Genomic DNA, 26,279 nt, shown 5'->3' with positions numbered 1-26,279 from the left:
ATTTTCGCGCATTGAAATTACACTTTTGATTGATTTGCTTGAATTTCGATTTCTTTAATTTTAAAACTAACTTGATTCGAAAGGTTTTACTTTAAATTTTAAGTTTTATACTTTTATTATTGCATGTAATAGTGATTGGTTGATGAACAAAATCTATATAGGGAATTAACTTTGAATATTTTTTAACCCATCTGTTATTACAAATTTTTAATTTTTTTTACTAGAATTAGGCTTAATGCAAGAATCACAGCTTTAGAAGTCAGTAAATTCGTGATTTATAATCAATGTTTTAAATTTAGAATAGAGTTTTATTATTAATGACAGAATTAATATTAGATTATTAATTACAGAAACCGTTAAAATGAGTGCCTTAGTTTCATAGGTGTACTATGCAAAATGTAATAAATATATTAATTAAAAATGTACCTAAATGCTGAGGTAATATAAGCAAGTTTTGAATGTACTCCTCACAAATGTTCGATATGCGCTACTTTTGGTATATGGCATACATTCTGATATGTAATTCTTGCCAAACTTTGTACAACATGTAGGTATCGATGCTGGCGATAGCATACGACGGATACGAGCTCTCAAATCAGTTATGGTCTTTGGACCCGGACGCACATGCATTCAATCTTTTACGAACCTCATAGGAAAAATCACATGGGGCGAGATAGATGTTACTGACATGCTGCACAGAGTTTGGTAAGAGGAGTAATTTAAAACTTGCTTATATTACCTCTGCGTGTATGTGCATTTTTTATTAATATGTTTATTACATTTTACATGTACAAATATTGAATTGGAGCATTCCTTTTGACTTACCCTGTATTAATAAGAAAAATATTTTTGTTTACTAAATAGTTATTATAGATGATGAGGACATTTCATGCATGTCTCTGAAAAATTGGAAAGCAATTTATTAAGAGGAAGTTCATCCTTATTTATTACGAAATGAACTGGGGCCCCCCAAAAAGCTTATTTACATAAATTGGGAATTGTCATAGCTTACATATCATAGCTTAAGCCAGTTTGATAACATAATATAGGATTACAAATCCAAACGGAGTTCTCAAATACTGTCTATATAGTGAATGAAAATATATACTCTATATATATTGTTTCTATACTATATTGAATGTTTATTTGTGTATTGAGTAGTATTCTATTCTCTGAGATAATTAGGTAAAAGGAAAAAAAATACCAGAAGGTAGCGAGCAAAACACAGTTTAAATTTAAATTAGGTCCGAACAAAGTATCACAACTGAATAATAACAATGTTACAATGTTCATTCGATAAAAATAATGCAATTGTATAACAACATTTAATTTATCATGCTTTTTACAACAATGTTAAACAGAATGATAGATACAATGGCAAATAGGATACAATATCATCAACTAATGCAATTCAGTGTTCAAAGAACTTGCTGCCAAGAGCTATATACGCCTCGAGGGTTGCTATATACGCCAGGAGTTATATACGTCTATCTTAATTTCTTCTCGTTAAAGTTTCAGTTGTATACATTATCTGGTGTATCCTTTTCTTTTACAGATGTTTTTAAAATTAGAATAATTTGAAACATAAATATTTGCGCATCTTCAATATATATACAAATCTTTGTTGTTTATTTCGAAATTTTTTTCAATACATTAAAAATATGAATCCTTAAAACTTTTTAAAATCGCTATTTTTAAACCATAGCAAAAATATTAAAGTAGTTTTCTTGAATTTTCTATTGATAATATGAATATTTACTCTTCTAGAATCTAATAAAATACGTTATGAAGTATACAAAGTGTTAAAAAACCTGATGCTAAAAGTTGTTTCTTTGTAAAGATATATTTTTACATTTTACATTAGAAAAGAATCGGAAATATCTCTAAGATTTCTGTTCAACAGATATCGAACCAAGATGTAATGAAGAATAAGATACTGAGTTCAGCAATCTTACTTTCAGTGCAAGCCTGCAACAGAATTTTCTCGGAAACATGGGACACTGGTTTCATATTCGTCGGGTTTGGAAAATATACTTAAAAAATTTATTTATATAAAAATATTTCTTTTATTTTTCAATACTTTGATACCATTGACATAACCCTTCCTGGGATATTCGAGGTTATCATTGTCACAAAGGAATCATTTCAAAAATGGAATCTATAAAATATTTCACCAAGTATTTCTTCGATTTTTTTAAAAAAAGATTTTTTTAAATCATATGTTTCAGCACTAAAATTAGAATTCTTATAGCCTGTGATGAAAACCTTTCAGAGAATGGCATTTGATTGAATAACATGGATGCTTGAAAGTTATATTTATTAAAGGTTTCTTGAAAAAACATATTTCTTCTGTACTATGTAGGTGAATTATTCTGGGATTAAATAGTACATATATTTGAAAAATTTCAAATGAATAGAACTGAGAAATAATTTCCAACCCAATACCATCTGAAAGTACTGAATTACTTTCTAAATCGATTTTAATTTTTGATTATTTACATATGCTAATTTAAAAAAAAACTTATATTATTTGATAACTTAACTGATATTATTTGTTAGTTAGAGTGCTTCTAAAATGATGTATTTTGAAGTATTAGTCTTGATGTATTTTTTCTTGTTATACTTTTTATACATTCTGTCTTGTTATACTTTCTTGCTTTTCTTAATTGTTTCTTATACTTACTTATTTGTTATATTATTTCTTACTTATCGTATTTGATATGCCTTGCTAGACTTACTTCTTTCGTTTCTTGTTTTCTTGTTAATTAAATCAACAGCTTATATGTTTTTGATATCATTCAAGAACACAGCTTCGTTTCTTCATCAATTCGCTTATAGTTGTCAAGCTGGTCCTTCAAGATTTTTCTTTTATAGATTGATGGCGTGGTGGCATTGCTCACCGTTCCATTGATCTCATTTAAAGCCGATCATATACAAACATTCCAAGACTCGTAAATGGTGCAATTATGTTCAAAACCATTCCATGCTTTATTCCATAAGCGGGTCATATACGAATAATCCAAGCCATATCAAATGTGCAGTGATACTCACATCATTTATTTATTTCATCACTGTTATTTAGGCCATCTATTTAAATCGGCCATATATGAACACTCTACGAAATGTCATTGGCATAATGACAATCTACAACATTCCATTTATCAACCCATCTATTAAGCTGGTCTTTCACTGTCACTTTGAAGAAAGCCAACTCCATTCCCCTCTTTTAATAATATGATAGAGCAAGTCGTCCTTTCTTCTCAACCACATTCACTGAGTGCTCATTCAAGATTGTTAGAGCTGCTCAATTTATTAAATTAGAAAACTGAAACTTGGAGCTCATTGGGTAGACCAAACTTTTAACTTCAGGTCATGCCAATGTTTTTGAACTTAAAGAGATAGGAAAAAAGAAATAAATGAAGGACTAATGCTCCCACACTATTAAGTTGTTCATTTAGACAGTTTCGAGGGGTGGGATTCTATAACATCATTTGCTAGGTCGGCCGTCGTAGTTGTCGGAATTAGTGAACGACAAGGAGTCAAAATGAAAAGAATTTCCGAAAAGAAGTATAATAGCTACTTTTTTTCAACCGCGCCATGCAGCATAAAACAATATATTATTCGCATTGATGCTCGGTTTGTGGGTAGAGTAATCGAGAATGACCAACTTTAGGCAAAATGTATGTATTGTGGCAAATAGACAAAATGTATTTATTGTCTTTAGGCAAATAGACAAATTATTGTCTTTAGGCAAATAGACAAATTATTGTCTTTAGGCAAATATACAGAATTGTCTTTAGGCAAATAGACAAAATGTATGTATTGTGTGTTAAGATTTTTGAAACTACAGATGGCGTTGGTGCAGACCAACGCCTCTTATGCTTTTAACAACCAATGCAGCGTGATGAGCATAGATGATATCTCTTTTCTTATTACAAAACATTGAATATCAAGTTATGTGTAATTATTTAACTCAACACCACGTTTTAAGCGATCAAACATATTTTGTTGCTGTTGTTAAAACCATCCATTTGTTTCCAAAATAACTTTAGTCATTGAAGATATATTTTTTCTTTATATTTGCTTTGCCCTTATTGATATATCTAATGACATAAATTTTAAAATCCATCCATAAAAAAGGAATTTTGTGTCATCATAAATTTTAAAAGATCAACTTTTCAATTAAGAGAGGTGGAATGTCACTTTATATCTCAGACTTCCACAATTTTAATTATAGCCTTTAGTATAAATGAAGCAAAATAAAAGTAAATCGCACCATTATTTCTAAATAAAAGCGCCAAATAACAGATGAAAATTATTTTAGTATTCCCATTCAGGACGTATTGGTGTTTCTGTGTAATTTCATAACAACGGAGATGAAAAAAAAATAGATAAGTTATTTATATGTGTAAGAATAAGAACGGAAATTTGAATGACTTACATTGTTTTTCATTATTAGGGTCACATTTAAAATTAAAGTTATTTGTTTTCAATTATTATGTTATATGGTCAGAAATGTATACACATTAATTCCAACTAAATCTTTTATTTTTGCCCCAAATCCGAAAAAAAAATTACTGGCTGAATTTTTCCTGATTGGAATCGAATTTATATTTATTTTGTATGCCAGTAAATAAAGATTATTTCTTCAATTTTTTTATAGTTGCTTGCGTTTTTAGTAATCATCAAGCAAAGAGAATTTTTCTTATGAATTTCATAAGAATTCATTTTTGAATTAAAAATAAACACATTACATTTATTCAGCACTAGTTTTTGCAATATTAATTTTATTATTTTTGTCAGCAGTGGTTTTATCAATTTTTGTTACTTGAAATGCATTTCCATGAAAATACACTTAAAATTGTCAAATAACAAACTTTTGAAAAATTTGCCATCTTCCAAACATCGTCTTTTGAGTAGCACTTTTTGTAACTAATCAACTTTGTGAGTTTTACGTTAAAATCACTTTATAATAAAAAAAAATTATAGTAATTTTTTACACGTTTCAATAGGGACAAATTCTTAGCTTTAAACAGAAAAAAACGTGAAATTTCGAAAATATTGTATTTTCTGAAATATATTTCATAGATTTTATCACTATTAAGTTGATTTATTTCTTTACTTGTCTTAAGCACTTTTAAGTACTTTTCGTTTTTCTTTTAAGCACTTATTAGAGCATTTTGCTTTCCTATTTAAGTGCTGAATAGTCAAATTTTTGCTAGACTTTTAAATCAAAAAAGTTAAATGCATTATGTTTATTTTAGGTGTTAAAGTAGTTCTTATTATTTAAATAAAGATTGAGTATGATTCAAAAATTTAAAAAAAATCATGATTGATAAAACGTGTTTCATACGCATTTTCATGCTCCACTAAAATATTTCCACATCAATAATAAGGCGAAAGTAAGGTTTCCCCTTTTAGCACATTAGATGGAAATGAATTGCAAAATTTTGCTGATTACCGCTGTTCGAAAATGAATAGGAAGTTAAGTAATCAGAATATTGAATATCCGAAATTCTGTGATAAAAGTTTATTAGAAAACTTCTTAATCGCATTCTTAATTAAAACCGTGTTTTGAGTAATTTTGTTTAAAACAAATTTGGCACTCTTAAGCAAGTAATGCATTGCTCGCAATTTCAAGCAGATTAAAATTTACATATTTGGAATTTGAGCGGATGAAAACAGAAGTTGAATTAGAATCGTTTGAGAACATTTTTTTTAAAATATTATTTTATCGTTTTCACTTTTAGAAATTATTTTATCAAATAATTTTGATTTTTAAAATGGTTTGTGTAAAAATAGTTACAATTTAAAAAAAAATCGTTTGTCATTTGAGGTTTTGTAATCCTGATGAAGGTAAAATAAACAAATAAATAAAATGAAAATGATTGCCAGGTGATTTTTTAATTAATGTTCATTAGGAATAGCACATTTTACTTGCACTAATAAATGAAGTGAATTGAATAAAATACTAAGAAAAAAATCAAAACATAGCTAGAACGAGAATCATTGATGTTCTATTCTATAATCCCAAGTTTTTTTTATCTGAATGTCCAAATACAAATAAAATAAAATGTCTATATGTTATTTTAAAAAGTAAAAGATTTTACATCAACTGGAGCAATATATTTTAATAAAGATTTAAATTAATTTAAAATTAAATTAGCTTTTGGACGCTGTAATAAATAATTCTCTTAAATTTATTAACAGCTAATTATAATTTAACTTCAAATATTTAGAGCATCAAGCTTCTGAACAATATACAAAACACTAATCTCGAAAACTATATAGACTGGACAACAATATCAGAAGCGAAAACACCACGAAAACTTTTTCTGCTAATTTTACTTCCTTTTTGAAAATTCAATCAGAAAATATCTTTGATGAAAACAATTTGTGTTATTGGAAATTTACTGAAACTCACATGGAATGCATTTGGAAATGAATTTGACAAAGTAGGTTAAAAAAGAAGTAATATGTCTTTGAAACATAATATCGCAACAATATTAGTAAATGCTTCCTTTTTTTAGTTTTAAAATATGATGCTTTTTCTCTGTTCTCGTTCTACTTGAAATGTATAACGTTTCATTCAAAGTGAAATGATATTTTTTCATCTCCTTGTCAGATTCGATAGCTTATGAGACACGTTTGAATGGATCCATCAAAATAACGAGTTTATTTATCAATATCCTGTTCTTGCTTCTGCATTCTTTTCTGAGTTAATAAACTTTTCTAAACCTAACCTAATCTACTGAAATAGGCACATCTCGATTTTTTTTTCGATTCTTAAATCGCTGATTCAGAAATTTTTCTAGTATAAATATACTTTTGAATTAATTGGAAAAATGAAACTTGAAAACGAACAGATTTAATATTATTTTCCTTTCTGTATGATCTTCTAACAAATAATTTTTGAAGTTTTCGCTAGACAATACTTGCATATCCTTAAAAAATGTTCATTTGGTTAATGATATTAATTATGTTAATAAATTTACGTCAGAAGTTATAATTATAATTCAAACATGATAAAACGTACACATAGAGACTAATTAATTTTTCAACATTATATCATTATATTATATAATAAATTTGTAACAAATTAATCACTCTTCTACTCAAATTACAATAAATTACTTTACAAAAAATACACTATGTGTTCAGAACTGGAGAAAATAATAATAATAATAAACTTCATGACAGCAGGATTTAAGAACTGCAAATGGAACTGTAAACATTAATAAATTAAGAATAATTATGTTTTAGCGGAGATGATTAAATTTTAAAAGAAGTATTTAATTATTACTGTTTAAATTGACTCGAGAACATTTGTTTGAAAATTTAAAAATTGTAAATTTTCTAACAAAACGATGGAAAAAAATCACAAGAATTTTTAGCGGAACATACTTGTGGGTTATCATTGTCATTTCTTTTAATAATTTTTGTATCTAAATTTAAATCTGACTCAATATTTTAAATTTCTTTTAGAAACTGTATTATTTATATTTTATAAATAACAAGGTTTAAAGTAAATAATTCTATAAAGTAGTAGGCAATTATTTAAATTATTTAATGTATTTACCTACACGAAAAAAACAAAAAACAAACATTGAAGACTTGAAAATGAAATTTAGATGACAACTTTTAATTTCGAACTCACCTTTTATTTTTTCAATTTCAGTCCATGCTTTATGAGAGAAATGAAAGAACAGCAAATTTAATTATTATCAATAAGTATTTGTTGACAAACATTAAAATACAGCATAGGATGAAAAATTAATAATTTACGAAAGGTAGTTGAGCGTTTAATATAAGAAAACTGAACAGTAAAACATTAAATTAATGTTTTCTTAAATAAAAATCACCATTAACAGATGTTTAGTTTAGATTAGAAGATGAATATTATTTTGGATATACAGTGGCTCAAAAAATTGAGGGTACACCTTACTTTTATTTGATAAATCCGACTTTCAATGTAAATAACGCATTGCCGGGAAGTACAAATATGTTCTTATTTGTACACATAACAAATGGTTTAATTTAGTGTAAAAATAAAGAAAAATCAACGAAAAACTTCTAAATTGGAAAGTTTCAGAAGCATTTTAAATAAACATACGCAGAATTTTGCCTCAAAATATTGAGAATACACCAACGAAATTTTTGCAATATTACGCGTAGAAACACAGTGTCACTATTAATTCTTTTGGCTCTTATAATGGCCTCTAAAGGTCATGGTACCGATTTAAAAAAATTTTGCTGGTATCTGAAGATATTTTACCCCATTCTTCTTGCAACACTTGTTTTGAATGGGTTGTATTTTTAATTTTGTGTTTTTGAACAACTTTTTCTAATATGTCCCAGGAATATTCAATGGCATTGATGTCGGAGTACTATGGTGGTGTGTGTAACTGCTGTTTACAATGAAAAAGACACCATATTTTGACTTTACGTGCATTCTGTTTGGGGTCGTTGTCCTGCTGGAAAATAGAATTTCCATCTAAACCAAAATGTTTAGCACTTTCCTTTAGATTGCTGAAACTATATGGTTCATCCAACTTGTTACAGAAATTTCTCAAATCATAGACAGAAGTGTAAGTGCTGAAACTGTGCGAAATGTAATTAGACAAGCTGGATACAAAATAGCATTATTAGAGAGAAACTTTTCATCAGCTTGCAAACTCAGAAAAAGCATTTGAAGTTTGCAAAAACTCATCAACTGAAGACCAATAACCTTTGGAAAAAATCTATATTTAGTAATGAAAGAAAACTCAACATTTTTGGCAGTGACAGCCATCTTACTGTATGGAGAAAGCCTAATACTGCTTTGGATCAAAAAAATTTACGTCCTACAGTTAAACATGATGGTGATTCCGTCATGATTTGAGGTTGCTTGGCTTCATCTGGGGTAGGAAACTTAATTTTTATAGATGGCATTATAAACGATATGGTTTACTTGGATATACTTAGCAGCAGTCTAAAGGAAATTTGGGTTTAGATGGAAATTTCATTTTTCAGTAGGACAACGACACAAACAGAATGCACGTAATGTCAAAATAGGGTGCCTTTTTCATTATAAACAGCAGTTATACACACCACCACAATACCCCGACATCAATACCATTGAATATCTGTGGGCCACACTCAAAGTATTGCTCAAAAAACATAAAATTAGAAACAAAATCCATTTAAAACAAGTGTTGCAAGAGGAATGGGGTACAATATCTTCGGATACCACCAAAAATTGGTCGAATAGGTACCATGACGTTTAGAGGCCATCATAAGAGCGAAAAGACATGCAAATTAATTGTGACACTTTATTTCAATGCGTGATATTGCAAAAATTTCATTGGTGTATTCTCAATTTTTTCAGGCAAAATTCTACGTATGTTTATTTAAAATGTTTCTGAAACTTTTCAATTTAGAAGTTTTTCGTTGATTTTTCTTTATTTTTACTCTAAATTAAACCATTTGTTATGTGTAAAAATAAAAACATGTTTGTACTTCACGGTAATGTGTTATTTATATTGAAAGTCGGATTTATTAAGTAAAAGTAAGGTGTACTCTCAATTGTTTGAGCCACTGTACCTACTATAAAACTGCTGTAATTCGAAAACACAAATTTTCTTAGTGATGCAAGAGATTTTTTTTTGAAGAAATTATCAAAACTATTTGTCTGCAATATTTTAGATAAAAAAAATGGTTTTATTTTGTTCCATGAAAATTTTTGCATGTGTTTATTTAAAAAAAAAAAATCAAAACAATATAATCAGATTCAGACGATTTTTGATACTCTGTTTAAACCAGAAATGGAAATACAAGAAATTGCTGCAAAAAATAACATTGTAATTAAATTAACATTATTAAAAATCTGATGTTTTATACTAAAAAAATAATTAAAAAAAAATAAAAATAAAAATAAAAAATAAAAAAATAAATATAAAAATAAAAAATAAAAAAATAAATATAAAAATAAAAAATAAAAAAATAAATATAAAAATAAAAAATAAAAAAATAAATATAAAAATAAAAAATAAAAAAATAAATATAAAAATAAAAAATAAAAAATAAAAATATATATATAAATTCAAAAAAGCAATCTTGCCACGATAAGGGTTAAAAATGGAGTATCGTTTAATAACTACCCAAAGTCTAGTCATTGAAAACAAATTATGAAATAAAAACCAAGTTCGAAAATGTCAGTGAAAAAGACATTTTTGGCTGCTTTTAGATAATTTAATTTAATGCAATTTAAAAAGTAATTAAAGGACAATTAAAGCAAATATACTTCTTCCAAATATTTAAGTTTCATATAATAAGTGTCTTTTTCGTGAAACCGCAAAAAAAATGTTATTTCTTTAAGGTACTTTACTGAATAGAATTTCATCAAGAATATTATTCTGAAATATATCTAATCTTTTCAGGGCATTCTCGATTTCTGATGTTTGATTTCTTAGTACAACTTTCATTTAAAAATCCTTCTAAATCTTAAAAGAACTTGAAAAGAAAACATTAAATAAAATAAAACATATATGCATATTTCTGTTTTTTACTTTGACATTGTTTAAATATATATGAAAACATATATCTCTCTGTCTGAATACTTGTTTATCCTGATTACTTTCTATCATTATCCATCTGTTTATCTTAATTACTTTCAAGCAGTGAAAATTCATCAAGACGTTACAAGTCATGCTATGAAAAATACCATTGGATTCGTTGAAAATATAAATAATGATGCAAGAATTGCAAATAGACATTTCGAAAACATTTCTACGCAATTTACATACTATGTTTATATTTCCAATACTTTTCACCTATGGACTATTGTGCCTTCAGTTGTTGATAAGAGTTTTTTCTAAATGGAAATTTACCACGATTGCTGGGATTTGGAAAGGTTTAGACAAGAAATAAAAATCAATACCCGTGGAAATTTTACGAAAACTCATTTATCAAAGAAATCACGATGTAATCCTTCAGTTCCGAAAACGGCTATAAGATAAAACCTTTAAAAATATCATTTAAATTTTAAACATTAATTAAATGGCTCAAATCTTTCTAAAAATATACAAGCAACTTTTGTATTTAAGAATTCAAACTTGAAATCTTAGTACAGAATCTTATTAAACTGCTTCCGAAAGTACTAATGAAATCCGACATCCCTCATAATCGACTTCAAACTTTTAGAAAAGGAATTGTGATTGCTAATCAAACAATGAATAAGGAACTTCAGGCTAGAATTTTAACTCTTCCCCTTTAAACAGGCTTTAGATCTCAGAGGTAATTATTCTTTGTTAGCTAATCTAAATCGACGGACTGATGCATCTATTCGAACTCTCTCAAAATGAAAAGATTAGTACTCAGAGAAATTTCAGTTTTAAATGGGAAGGCCCTTTTATTGCAGAATATCACCTTTTCATAAGGAGAATTCCTTGTTTTTCTCTTTCAGTGAATTTTCTGAATTCCATTCAAGCATAACACTTATTGCTGTTCATTGGTTCTCTATGTTGAATATGAATTTAAATTACGAAGATTTATAAGTCTCTTTTTAAGAGGAATTTGAAAGGCTTTTGTGTAACAGACTTATGATTTCTTTTTTATAGATATAAGTTGTTTGCACAGATTCGATGCAGTGACGTAAATTAGAGTTGCGATATATCATGCATGATTTATTCCAAATAGATTAATTTATTGGTACAGTTAATCTTGTTTAAGATATAGTTTATGGCAGATTTTCATTAACAGAAAGTCAGTGAGCATAAAATTGTTAATCTTTCGTTAAGCGGGTCTGATATACCAGATCACATGGGAATACTCAACAACCATTCTCTTATCTGTAGATAATGAGTTTAGATGCGATAGAAAGACAAAGACCCTCATTTAAATCCAGAAACCGCAATTCGAACCTCTTAGATCGTTTTGACAGTTTTATTTTATTAATCTTTTTAATTTCACATTTAAAATCAAGGATCTAAAATTCAAATGGCAAAATGAACCAAATAAACAAACTCTTAATTTATATGGATTGCAAAGAAAAAGCTTCCATTTGTGAAAACGTAAAAATATGCAGGTTTGAATAACTTGTATAAGAAATTTTTAGAAAGTGCCATCTGGTGAACAAAACTTGAATTATTTTTTATTGTAGAAATATTTTTCCCTTGTTCGTATAACACACAAACCAATTTTCATCGACATCCGACTGGTAAAAATGGGTTTCAGAGGGGTCTGAATAGGGTCATTTTAATTACATCCACCTTGTATATAAGCAAATTTCGAAAACATATCAATAATAAAAATTAGGAACATCAGTATATTTAAATTGTTTCTCTTCTGACTCTAGGCATCTGCTCTTGTTTCATAATTTTCCTACATTGAGAAATATTTTTACCATAGTGTTTCACGCAAAATGTTTTTTTTTTCTTTTCTAAATACAAGTAACTGGCAGTAATATTTCATCTAAATTGAGGATGATCTTCTTTCATAAATGAAAACTATAAGAATTTGTCACTTCGAAGCTTTTACGTATACGTTCTAATCAATTTTTTACCTCCTTCCTCCCACATAAACTTGTGGCCTTTGAGTAAGGCCGCGAATACTTTTCTCGTCATTGGTAAATGTTAATTATAAATGAATCTTTGGCGGGAATCCAGCATTTTTACTGAATCCTTCGAGAAAATATATATATTTCGAAAGCCTTTCTGCTGACCGATTGACACCAAAATTAGACACTAAACTACAGTTGTGTCACAAGATAATATACCGAATTTCATTGATTTAAATTATTGTGTATATATGAAACAATCCTTTGAAGATTTAATTCAAAATTTGATATTTTAGTTGTTAAATCTATGTACCAAATTTTAATTATCTTGAGCTCCACATTTTGTAGTTATCAAATCAATTGTACCCAAACAACCAGCCAGATAAAATTCCTGTGAATTCCTGTCACAAAAGTTTTGTGATTTCGCTCAAAATTTGAAAGAAGCTAAAAAATTTGGTCGTAAGCAAATATACCTAATTTCATTCCCCTGATTTCAACAAGTGTAAACCTGAGTCCTCTTTTTAATCACATCTGCAGAGAATTGCGGTTGATTTAGAAAATTGTTGCTTGAGCTGTGAAATCTTTATTAAAATTTATATAACTTACAATTTCTTTGATATATTTACAATGATATGCATTCACAGATTAAAAGTTCGAGTTGTCCTTATTTTAAATTCTATATTGCTAAATTTTGGGAAAATTGATGGAAGAATTTTTCTTGGAAAATTGTGAAGAAGAGTGTTAAATATGAACAATAAAAGTAATCACTCATTTTTCAAATCTCATAATGGCTTCTAGAAAGTATTATATTTGCGATGAAATTGATTTTTAAATATGTATAATGTTATAGAAAGGCCATAAAATTTTAATTGATAAAAATATCCATATATTTTAGATAATTTAATTGATAGTTATAAACTAGGACTTTGTAGTATGCATGAAAAGAATATTTTTTTCTGAAAAATCATTAACCTTATTATACAGCAAGTATTGACTGCGTCAAAAGTCATAAAATATTAAAATACAAATTTTTACTATTCGTGTTATTACATTTTGTAATTTTTTTTGACAAAAGAATGTCGAAAAGATGCATTAAGTAATCAAAACAAAAAGGTGGGATTTATAAAATAAAGGATAAAATAAATTTTTTATATTTTTTATCGTTACTTTCTTTCAATTAACCATTATTATTAAACCAAATTCCGATGGCCATCTAACGAATTTTTCAAAGGATTAAAAGAAAAACAGTAGATTCAATATTTTGACTCATGTAAATTTAAACGAATAAAAATGCACATTTCATTAGAACATTTCAATAATTACATTTAACAATTCAGTTTTTCAATAGGCATATTGAAAATTTATTATTTATAATATTGCCGATATGCGAATTTTAAATACACTTTGAAAAAGTTCTTTCAAGCTATATGAAATCATAAATACATACCAAACTTGTTTTCAAAATACTTTATTAACCTAATGAACTAAAAAATTAACAAAAATTATAAAAAGTCTAGACATTTCATTAAATAATTCATTAATAATTAAGATGAACATTTTCTCTAAATTCGCTAAATATATATATATATATATATATATATAATTTTCAGTGCCCGAAAAGAAAAAACTTCAATTAATTTACTTCAATTTAATTTTACCAGGGGAGTCATGTGTACTGGGGGGAAACAGAGCGACGATAAAATGACATCTGTTTACATCGTCATCAAAAGCAAAGGGGCAGAAATTTTTCTCTTCAGTGATTTTACTATGAAATTCCGATAGGGATTTATTTTTTTTACGTATCAGCTTAATCAATAAAATCTTAAATATCTTTTTAAAAAGATGTGCAGGTGTTAAGAATTTTTATCCCTCTCAAATAGGACCAACGGAATCAACAATTTGAATATCAGATAAATTTTATGAACTACCAAATATATATACCAAACATATTTGAAAAATACTTAGATAACACTCTGTCAATATGTTACATGTTAAAAAAAATTAGATCCTTTTATGTTATGTTTATATTATGTTTATGTATGTACTTCAAAACATGAAAAAAAATGTTTTGTTTAGTTCATAAAAGATTACGAAATATGGTGTCAAAAGCTGGTACATTACAATTTATTTTTATTTTTTAATTCAGAAAAAGAAATTTAATACGCGAAATAATTTAATTTTTTTTCAAAAAGAATTTTAATTTACAAAAGAATTTGTCAATTGCTGCATATGATTTGAAGCGAATCCATAAATTCTATTCTTCAGAATTCGAACTCAGTTGTAATAAAGAATACAATATCGAATTTTCTTTGTAGATCCACAGCGGGGTTTTCTCAAAAACATGGTGTTCTGCTTTTGTCTATTAGTTCAATAGAAAGAAAAAATTATCTATAAAAGTCATATATTCCCTCATTTCTCAATGTTTTTATCCATCTACATAACCTTTTGTGGAATATTTATATCTCTGAAAGCAATAAAAGTTTTTCCGCGAATGGAATCATAAAAATGTTTCACCAAATAATTCATTGAATATTTTAGTTAGGAAATAATAGAAGATTTTAAATATTGGAATGCAGTTTTTTCTTCTTCTTTTTATCCATTTGGAATGGTTGTTTGTCTGAAAATGCATTGTACTAAATGACAGATCAAGTGAAAGTGAAATGTTATTCTCATTTAATTTTTTATGAATTCTTTTCATCATTTCTTCTATAAAATGATATATGTTTGAAATTAATTGTAAAAATCACTGAAAATTGTGAAATTGACAGAACTATTTGTCGTCTATGCATAGAAACAATTTTCAAATTTCTCATTAAAATTGAGCATCTATAAGAATGCTTAAATGACTTTTTTTGATGAAAAAAAAATTCTGTTTTAGCATAACACTGATAAAGAATATCTCTATAAATATTATCTTATAGCATAGATGTATTAGATAAAATAGTTTTCTTATAGCATAGATGTATTAGATAAGATAGTTATCCTATAGCATAGATGTCTTAGATAAGATAGTTATCTTATAGCATAGATGTCTTAAATAAGATATTTATCTTGTAGTATAGATGTCTTAGATAAGATAGTTATCTTATAGTATAGATGTCTTAGATAAGATAGTTATCTCATAGCATAGATGAACATACATTTGTAAGTGTATTAGTGCTCTGCAGAACAAATTATTTGGCCAAAAACTGTCAAATAGTGTGCGCAAATATATTGGAAAGGATGAGGATGATGGTAGTTTTTGAATCTTAAACTTGAAAATTTTTTAAATCTTAATGAAAAAAATTATTTATTTATTTGAAATAATCACATTTCAGATAGTGACTCCTATTACAGAGTGCATTAATAAAAAACACACAAGGAACATTAGTTATAAAACAAATTAAAACATACATGAAAAAGCAACAGCAAAGAATAAAGAATGACAAATTTCTAAACCACCTATAAATAAAAGTGCAAACAACTAGCAAGGGTCAAAAAGTAAAGCACACACGAGCAAATAGCAACACAAAAGCTATCAGTACACATAAACTTCACAATGTGCATTATTAAAAAGAATTTATAGTCAAAAATAATTAAAATAAATAAATAAAATAAATTAATTAAAATAAATAAATTAAAATAAATTAATGAAGTCAATAAAAAAAGAAATAAGTCAAGTTGAAGGAAGTGGAGAGCAAGTGGTTTGGAAAACGCTTGGCGTCATATGATAAAAGTCAAGTTCTCCAGAAATTCTGTTAAAAGTCTTATAAAATTTATATAAAGCGAACCTTTTATTATAGTTCAATTTAGAATAAACATTTGAAAAAGTACTTTAGTTCTTCAAATATCTTGAGCGAAATGTTTATTCTTTAACACCATAATAATTGAAAATATCGTTACATGAAACACGATTTTCATTCCTTTTAATGATATCATTTAGCTAACAAGTAGTTTTTGTATGAAATTTGTCACATTAAAAAAAAAATCATTTTTGGACAAGTTTTAGCTCCAGACTTCAAGTTTAGCTTCATTATTACAATGAAATTCAAAATATTTTCTTTGTGCTATCTAATTTATATAAACGTATATTTTCATATACTGCTAAATGTTAAGAAAGAAAGATTTTGCTGATTATCTGAGTAGTTTTTATATATAAAAAAATAAAATAATAAAAACGAACAAGTGCCGGTTTGAGGGCAGTGTCAAAGAGTTCTTGAACTCGAGGTTCTTAACCTCTGGACATACAGGTGCATAGGTTCCCGGAATTTCAATGGGATAACTTAGTAAGGTTAAAAATAAGATGAAAGGAATTACATAACCATCAAACATAATTTTCCATAAGAAATTGATTACTCAAATATGAAGATGATCCCATTTGGAGATTTTATCACAAAAGCTATTAAATTAGTATGATGATTTTAAAGTCACATTTTGATTCTGAAAAATAATTTATTAAGGGAAAACATCAATTTAATAATGAATTTATATGAATCAATTTTTTGGATAATTCAAATAATCACCACGGGCGGCTTGTAAGATATATATTAATTCTCTAATGCTAACAAAAGTGTCGTTAAGCCATAAAGTTCCGAAACTATGATGTGCATTATTTTAAAAATAAGCGACGGTAATAGAGGATGAGTAATGTTGATAATGTGATAATGTAACAAAATTTAAAACATAAAAGATCAAAATGGGAAAAGAAAATCACATAATTTTTGTTTCGCCGAGTTCATGTAGCGATTGAAAGATAAAATAGTGAAAAATTCAGAAGTTTAATCAGAATTTTTGAACCAAAAGTGGCTACTTCGATCAGTTCGCATTCCGATAAACTGAATGATTTCAAGTCTGCGACGGCATATGCGGGAATTAGGGGGGGGGAGTTCCGCCTATGCCTTCTGGTAATTCCTTAAGGACCATTAACGTGCAATCTCTTCAGTAGGAAGCACACCCCATCACGACTGTAGGAGGTAGACTGTCTCACACCATTTCTGTGCCCATCCCGGCCGTGAGAACGAACCACTGTATTGGAAATTTTTCAGATCATATCTGAGGTGATTCACTGCGGATAAACAACTTGGGAAAATAATATTCTTGTCTTATGAATATATTAGAAGCACGCAAAGTGAAAAAGGAGCAAAAGCTTTTTTTCAAACTTCTCTATGAAGCCTGTTAAAAAATGCATTGATGTTATTTTCCTTTAGGACAGTTTACAGTCATGCTGAACAATTGTTATCACTCTTCATAAGTGAATAAATTAGTAAACATTTCAAAGTTTAATTACAACTTTAGGAGGAAAAAAAAATTCTTATCCATTCCACAGGTTATTTGTTATTAATAGTTTGATACTTCTTATTCTTGCGTACTACTTCTTCTTCTTGCGTATAGCTGACCACCCCTCCACCACTGAACGTAACAAATATTTGCTCTTATGAGATACTAAATGTAAAACGGCTTTTTTCGTTATTTTCCCAGCTTGACTGGCATTTATCTATCAAAGTTTTACGATGACTAGTTTTAATCATTCTTTCTGACTCTCCAAGATGATAATCTATTTCAGATTTAAATGAAGCAGCTTTAATCGCCTGATCAGCTAATTCCTTACCTTTGATGTAAACATGGGCTTTAACCCAGTGTAATGAAATAATACCATCCAACAGATCTTTAGCATCTTCTGCTGAACTACTCTTTAAAATGAAGTTTCGAAGAGCCTACATTATTCTTTGACTGTCTATGAGCATGTGGTTTGTTTGGAGTTTTCCAATTAAAGGCTTGAACTATGGCAAAAAATTCTGCTTGAAAAACAAAGCAGTAATTTTCAAACCTATACTGAAACTCTTCCATTGTTTTCTCTTTCAAAAATTCAAACTGCCACTCCAACCTTTTGATTCCTTTTCGAGCCTTTTACATAACTGAAATGTTAAACTCATTTCAGAAACACTTTCACAACTTTACTAGGGTGAATCCAACTGTTTTTATAACTAATCTTTTTAGAATCTTCTATTGTTTTATCAAAAATATTCACACTTTTATGTTGATTTTTGATCCAATACTTCGCGGTTTCCATATTACAGATCAAATCTACTTGGATGAGGGTCAACAACTATTTATATTTTAGTTTAGTTATATTAAAGTCCAGTTTAAAGCAACACTAGGGCTATTTTGGGACGGACCTCGTAATGTTGAACCGCAGTCAGATGACGGGGACGACACCTGAGTTGACAATCCCCTCACCACATCACACCACAGCAGCGGGAGGACGTTTGGCCATGACAGATTTAGAGTGCAATGGACCCCCTAACACGACGGTTCTTCGGTGGAATCGGGTCCCGAACCTGAAACCCTATGTCTCACGAGTCTAGACCTTACCACCAGGTTACCGCGGCACGCGACTTTGTCAAAAATTTTCTTCATTGTGCAGTAGCCTTCTTTAAACCCCCTAACACGACGGTTTTCGGTGGAATTGGGTTCTGAACCTGAAACCCTACGGCTCACTAGCCGAGACCTTACCACTAGGCCTCCGCGGCCCGCAGCTATTTATAGAGTTGCCTCAGAAAAGTCTCCGTAAATACAAACAATGTTTAACGTTGTATACTACTGATCTTTTGTCTTTGCCTATTAGTGCTCATCCATTATGATGGAGCTAAGTAGACTAACAATTTTTCTAGAAATCTTTGAAAAGTTTGATAGTTTTTCCTAAAATTCCTCTGTTGTACTTGGCAAAAAAACCCGTAAGCCTAGATAAAATTTTAGTTACTTTGCTTCCCACGGGATTTATATGGACCGTACCATTTCGACTGTTATCAAAAATTGCCACAAGAATCTTCATATGTCTGGTAAGCTTGATTTCCTTACCAGCATACAAACAATATGGGTGGTTTCAACCTCAACGCCCTTCTTTTTTCCCAAAAGGAACCATCTTTATTTTTCCAGCTCAAAAGTAACTTCAAAATCCATATTCCAACAGTCTTATTGTCCTAAATCATTTTGAACCAGATATTGAAGTTCCCATTTGCTGTCAAATATTATTAAGAAATTATTTAAGTATCTTTTTAAAGATGAATTTGGAATATACATGTGATGTACTAAGATATATACTACTATATGTGTATTTACTAATATTATACAGTAAGAACCAAGAACAAAGTAAGCATCCATGATTGATATAGAGTATATTTTATTTCAAAAATATTATTGATAAAATAAAATAAATATATACAGTTATTAACTCATTCATGTAAGTTGCAACAATTTGTAAATATTTAATTAAACCAAAATGCAAAAAAAAAAAAAAAAAAAAAAAAAAAATTAAAACAGAAAAACATCAAATTTCCTTTGTCAAAAAAGATAAATAGAGTTTATTGAATCTGACAATAACAATGAAAGTTGCAATATTATTATTTTGTACGCAAGTCCTTTTAATTTTAGGACTGTCTCGTATTTCATTAGTTTGGGAGGGATTTTTTTTTTGCCATTCTTCTATGACAATTTATTTCAATTCGTCCTTATTCCTGAATACAAAGAAATACACTTGCATTGTTTTTTTAATAGTAATGAAGGAAGATGGAGGAACTGAAATCTTGCCAGTTCAAAAAAAAAAAAAAAAAAAAGTGATTGCGAAACTGCTACTTTGGCGGCAAAAAGTGAAAAATTGAAATAATATTTAGATATGGGAGATATGAGCAAAGAATGTACTCATTGTGGAGCTTTGATATATATATATAAACTTGATATTGTAATATTGGAATTTCCGGGGTTCGTTTAGATAGGGCGAGTTATATGGTGTGGAGAACGCTCAATCAGCAGACGGCAGTAGAAAAAAACAACGACGTTTATTTACACGAAGACACACAGGACAGCACAAAGACGACAACTATATACAGCACAATTATATAAGACAATTATCTTCAGCCGCGAGACGTACAAACAGCAGCGCACAACAAGACTCTACTGCAGACAGTAGCGCACAGCTTAGTTCAGCACTAGCTTGACTCCGTCGCTGCTCTGCTAATCCCTGGAAGACCAGTTCTTCACCGTCGATTCCGACTGCTCTTCTCTGTCACTTCCGACTACGACTCCCCTGGCAGCTGCGTCTGCCTCCTTTTATAGGTCTCAGGAGGCGAGGCCAGAAGCCTCTCAACCAATCAGGAACGTTCGAGGCGTATCTCGGTTCCTAATGGACGGATCGGGGAAATTCTCGATGTTTGGGGTATAATCTATTTTGGCGCCAAATTCGTCACCAAATGGTCGCCAAGTTTGTCGCCAAGCTCTGGGACCTCCTATGGAACCAACTATGCTGGGAAGCAGCATCACAGATTCGTAACAATATTATATACCATGGTATGCATATAAACATAGTTAAAATGATGCTTCAGTGTATCTAAATGCTTGACCTCTTATTTTTTATTTCTTCCAATTATGCAAAATATTTATTGAGATTATTTAACTTTTTTCTCCTTAAATTTAGATTATTCTGATTCTCAATTTGAGATAGTATTTTTTTTCTTAACTGAGGAATTATTTTTTTTATCATAACGAATTTAATCGGGCCATGATTTTTCTTTACTTTATTTTAGATTTGTTTATGTATAAATAAGTCTGAAATATAATAAATATGTATAAATAATACGTATAAATATGTCTGAATAAGTCCGAAATAACATTCTGAATTTTGTTGATTTAATTGCTTAATTTCATTCTCAAATACGTTACATGTTCTTTTTATGAAAATAATAAAAATATCAAACACAAATATAATATCTTCTATGAAAAATCCTCATTCAGTTTTATTACATACTGAAAAGCATTCGTTAAAAAAACGAAATTCTCAATAAACCCCTTATTAAACGGAAGTCATAATTTGAGGAGAAGATTTAAATATTCTTCGAACTGTGGTTTATAAATCAAAAGTATTGCAAAAGAGGATTTAAATCCAGTAAAAGATAAAACCTAAAACATAATATCGGCTTATCTTGTATTAAAAAATGCACTTCATTTGGAACGATTTCGTACAAATTATCCTGCAAAATTCGTTTTTTTTTTCCTACCTCCGCGATTTAACGGATTAAGACTTTAAAATTTTCACAGATATCCGAAGTTACACATTACTTAAAGAAGAGTCTCAAAATCTTAAAAACTTTACTAAAGACAGTAAATTATTTACCGAAAATCCCTTAAAAGACTTTTATGGCACTGAAATTTTAGCATGATTTCTTTATTTTTATTTTCTAACATCTTCAACTAAACTGTTCTACTTAGGAAACCTAAATAGTTTTTCTCGATAAAATAGCAATTAAAATTCACCCTCAGTTAAAAAAATGAGTAATAAAACTGACATAGAATTGCAATCTGAAAAATACAAATGACATATAAAATCTAAGCGAGCAATTTTTGCCAAAAACAAAACAGCAGACGATTTTATTTCGCTCCGATTTTGTTGCTTTGAACTTAAAGAGATAGGAAATAAATAAATAAATGAAGGACTAATGCTTCCACTCTATTAAATTGTCTATTTAATCGGGAGGACAATTTAGAAGATACGATTTCGAGGGGGTGAGATTCTATAACCTCATTAGCGAGGTCGGCCATTGCAGTTGTTGGAATTAGTGAACGACAAGGAGCTAAGAATGAAAAGAATTTCGGAAAAGCAATCTAATGGCTGCTTTTTTTTCAGCCTCGTCATGCAAAATGAAACAATGTTTTACTTGCAAAACTATTGGATGGAAAGTAGCTACGTGCTTTTCAAAAAATTTTCAACAGAAGCGCAGGAAAATATGTAATGAGCTAGCATTTCACAAAATAATTGACATATCTACTCTTCAAAATAAGAAAAAATAGCTAGTTCGTTTAGTTTCGATTTGAAGGTACAAAATAATGAATTTTCTGCCTTTTTCCAATGTTTTGTTTTTGTTATTGTTATTGTAGATGCTTTATTATTTTTTTTGTTGTTGATTTAAATTTTCGATTAGTTTTGTTACCACTGCATATGCAACAATTTGTTCTTTCATAGAGTATGATCGTTGGAAATAATTTTTACTTTCTGTTATCGAAGTACATAACAAATGGTGAAATAAGAAAAGTGTCTTATTTCTTTTTATTTTCTTCGACATTTTTTTTCCTGAAAGTTATCTTGATAATTTTGAAAGATGAATCCTCATACTTATAAACAACTAAAGAGTGTTATTCTAAAAGTCGAATTCTGCATGTTTTCTATGAAAGGCAATGATTGACGACAATAAAAAATTTTAAAAGATGCTGTAATTTGTTTAGTAATTAATATAATTATATTTTATATTGGCTTTAATTTATTCAATCTATGAATTTTAGGTATTTTTGAGTTAGGTATACAATATTTATAAGTATATTTAATATTAAATTAGTCATAATGTACATGTATTCCAAATATACATTTATATTTGCTATTGGTTATAGTTTATTCCATCTATGAATTTCAGGTATTTTTGGGTTAGGTATGGATTATGCACACAATAGGTGTTTTTGGTAGATCTTAAAATTTTTGTCAGTCCTCAAAGATGAAAAGAAACTGTTTCTAAAGTCCTTTCAAAACTGTAGAAGCATTTGTGTTCTGTTATCTCTTAGATATTATTATATTATTCGATATTATATCTCAATTATCTTAGATATTATTAGATGTACACAGAATTATTCGCAATCTTCAGAACTTTTAGTGAATGAAGAAGGCATTGAAAAGCATTGACTTTGTTATCTGCGCATGCGTACCTTGCTTCGAAACTTTGGTCACTCTGATTGATCGATAAGAGACACTTTCTAAGTCATTTGCCTTTTAACATCCTCTAACAGCCGGATATTGTTAGGATATACCTAGATTATCTGAATATTTAAAAAAAAAATGAAATGAACTAATTTTCAGCTCCAAATATTTGTCCAATTTCGTCAATCTCATTATATAAGATAACTTATGATTCCTGCCGGCGTCCTGGCATAGGGGTAGAGCGTCTACCCCGTGATCTGGGCGTCCTGGGTTCGAGCCCCGGTTCGGGCATGGTTATTCTTCATCTGTTCTATCTGTGAGAGGTGTGAATGTGCCCCCCTGTAAAAAGGGGTTGTGCAAGCGAATGTGATGCGTGGGTAGCTAAGACGTACTCTTGGCCCTAGTTGGCACTAATAAAAACAAGAGACGCGCCTTTGTGTAGAACCACTGACTTCGTCAGCGAGCTTGTCCATGGCAAGTGCCATTAGAAACAACAACAACTTATGATTCCTAGATATGATCGATCTAAATATTCGCTTGCCGCACAGCACCTACTTTTAGAGAAAACTCAGGAGTTTTACTTCATTATATATTTTCAAAAAGAAATAGATTCCCTCGGTTCAAATTAAGATACCTATTTCGAAAAATTTTAATTTCTTCGAAATCTCATGACATTTAGCTGTGCTTTTTACTCCTACATTTTCGAGAGAAATTTCAAAAACACTATTTCCTTATATATTATCAACTAAAAAAAATCCCCATATCATCAGTTCCACTCTCGGTATCGATTTTTATATTCTTTAACAGCTCATGATGATTAAATATGATATAAATGTTCATCTATAAGCCTTTGCCCTGCATTTTAGAAAGATGCAAGATAATAAAAATATTGACACAGTCTGCAACTTCAATAACTGCATTGATTTCACCGATGGAGTTCAAATTTTTTGCGTACATAGTTTAAAAATTCAAATGCTCTCGGTTTAAAGTGCAAAGTATCGGATCTCATGTATCTCATAAGCAACTCTTATAGTGATTTTATCATTTCTGATAAAGAGGGTTCACTGAAGTCATACTACCTCACATTAACTTGGGAATGTCGACAGCTATTGCCACAAATTGGATGTTTAAAAGTGACCATGCGCTACACGACAAGATCGGCTATGAGAACCTGGCGACAAACCTTGGAATTTGCGTTATTATCTTAAAAGTGATATAAGATACTGAAAAAATGGCAATTACAAAATTGTTGAGCACCTTTGATTTAGTATGAAGAGACATCTTGAGCAAATAAGCGTTTCAAACGCGCATTTTTTTGTTGCGATTTCCAGAACCTTTAAGCAAAAAAGTGTTAAGAATAAAACAAAATAATTAAATGTGAGCAGATACTTGTATTCTCTGTTTTCGAAATGCTCTTCGTCAGTTTTTATTGTTCAACTTCAGATGATCTTTTCTCTTTTTCCTCGAGAGCTGTTACCTCATGAGTTTGGAAACTCGTCCCCAAGGTATCGTTTTCAAGAACGAACACTAACTCTGTTGTTTGCCACAAAGTGACTTCTTAACCGACTTCATCGTACAGTTCGCGATTGCTTACTCTAACTGAACACCAAATCTGCAGTAATAGCTATCGCTTCCCTCAAGTTAATAAGGATCAGAAAGACATTAGCGGATACTTTGAATAGAAATATTCTTCTAATCTCGGACATTTCGGTATTTCAAAACTGTGGACTGTTACTGACAGCAGAAATCACGAGTATTTGTTTTTTTGGCAAAAATTTGTTGTATAAGATAAAAAAGTACTTAATGAATGTAACAGGAATTTCCATATAAATTAATTTTAATTCCCCATGCAATTAGAATGAATCAAAACTTTTTTCAGCCCCTAAGAGATGTAAATTATTAAAACTTGTTTATTGAAAAACTTATCTTAAAATTTTAAATATTTTCTTGTTCCGAACCTGATATTCGAATATAATTAAGAATTCAAATCCAAAATCTCGTGATTTTGAATTTAATAGATTACCGTTCCTTCCACATCTTCTGAAAATATTAATTAAGTCCGGAAAAAAATGGGGAAAATACGGAATCCGGAATTGTATAATTTTTAAATCCGGAAAAAATTGTATAAAATTAGAGGCGGAATGAGTATTTAGAAGTGGAATAGGAATTACTCACAAAATAATGAAATTGTAGTTGAAAACTGGAAATTTTACTATTTTCACATTGAATATTCACTAACTAATTTTCTGTTATTCAAATTTGTTAATTCAAACCGGTGGACATTTCCACGGATTTAAATAGTGTTCCGGAGTGAAAAAGTAAATCAGAACTGCATTTCAGAAATAATTTGTTTTGTTAGAAATTCAACTGAATTAAGGGAAAAGTTCATTCATCGTAGATAAAAATTATCATCTTTTATTCCAATAAAATATGATAATTTTTATTCTCTGTTAATGAAATGCAGAATTTTCTGAAATTGTTTGGTGCATTAAATTGAATTTTTGTGCAATAGAATAACACATTTGACTGGTTTACATGAATTTCTTTACATGAATTTTAAAACTAATTTGATTCGAAACGTTTTACTTAAAATTTTAAGTTTTATACATTCATTATTCCATGTAATAGTGATTGGTTAATGACACAAAATCTGTACAGTGAATTAATTTTGAATATCTTTTTTATCATACCTGGTATTAGAAATTTAAAAAAAAAAAATTATTACCATTATTTTCAATGCATGAAATATAGCCTTAGAAGATATTATTCAAATTCTAGGTCGATAATTATTATTTTTAATTTAGAATTGAATTTTAATATTACTAATAGAATCAGTGTTAAATTTTAATTAAAAATACATGGTAAGCCAAAATGTATGCCTCGATTTTATGGGTGTACAACGCAAAATGTAAAAAATTGTACTTACATTCAGAGGTAATGTAAAAAAGCTTTAATGTACTTCTCACAAATGATCGATATACGCTCCTTTTGTTATGCGACATACTTCAAGTCTGAAATGCAATTCTCACC

Source organism: Argiope bruennichi, chromosome 10 (genome assembly GCF_947563725.1).
Source record: "Argiope bruennichi chromosome 10, qqArgBrue1.1, whole genome shotgun sequence".
Taxonomy (NCBI): domain Eukaryota; kingdom Metazoa; phylum Arthropoda; class Arachnida; order Araneae; family Araneidae; genus Argiope; species Argiope bruennichi.
The sequence above is the reverse complement of the archived record's forward strand: the minus strand, read 5'-3'. Positions refer to the sequence as shown.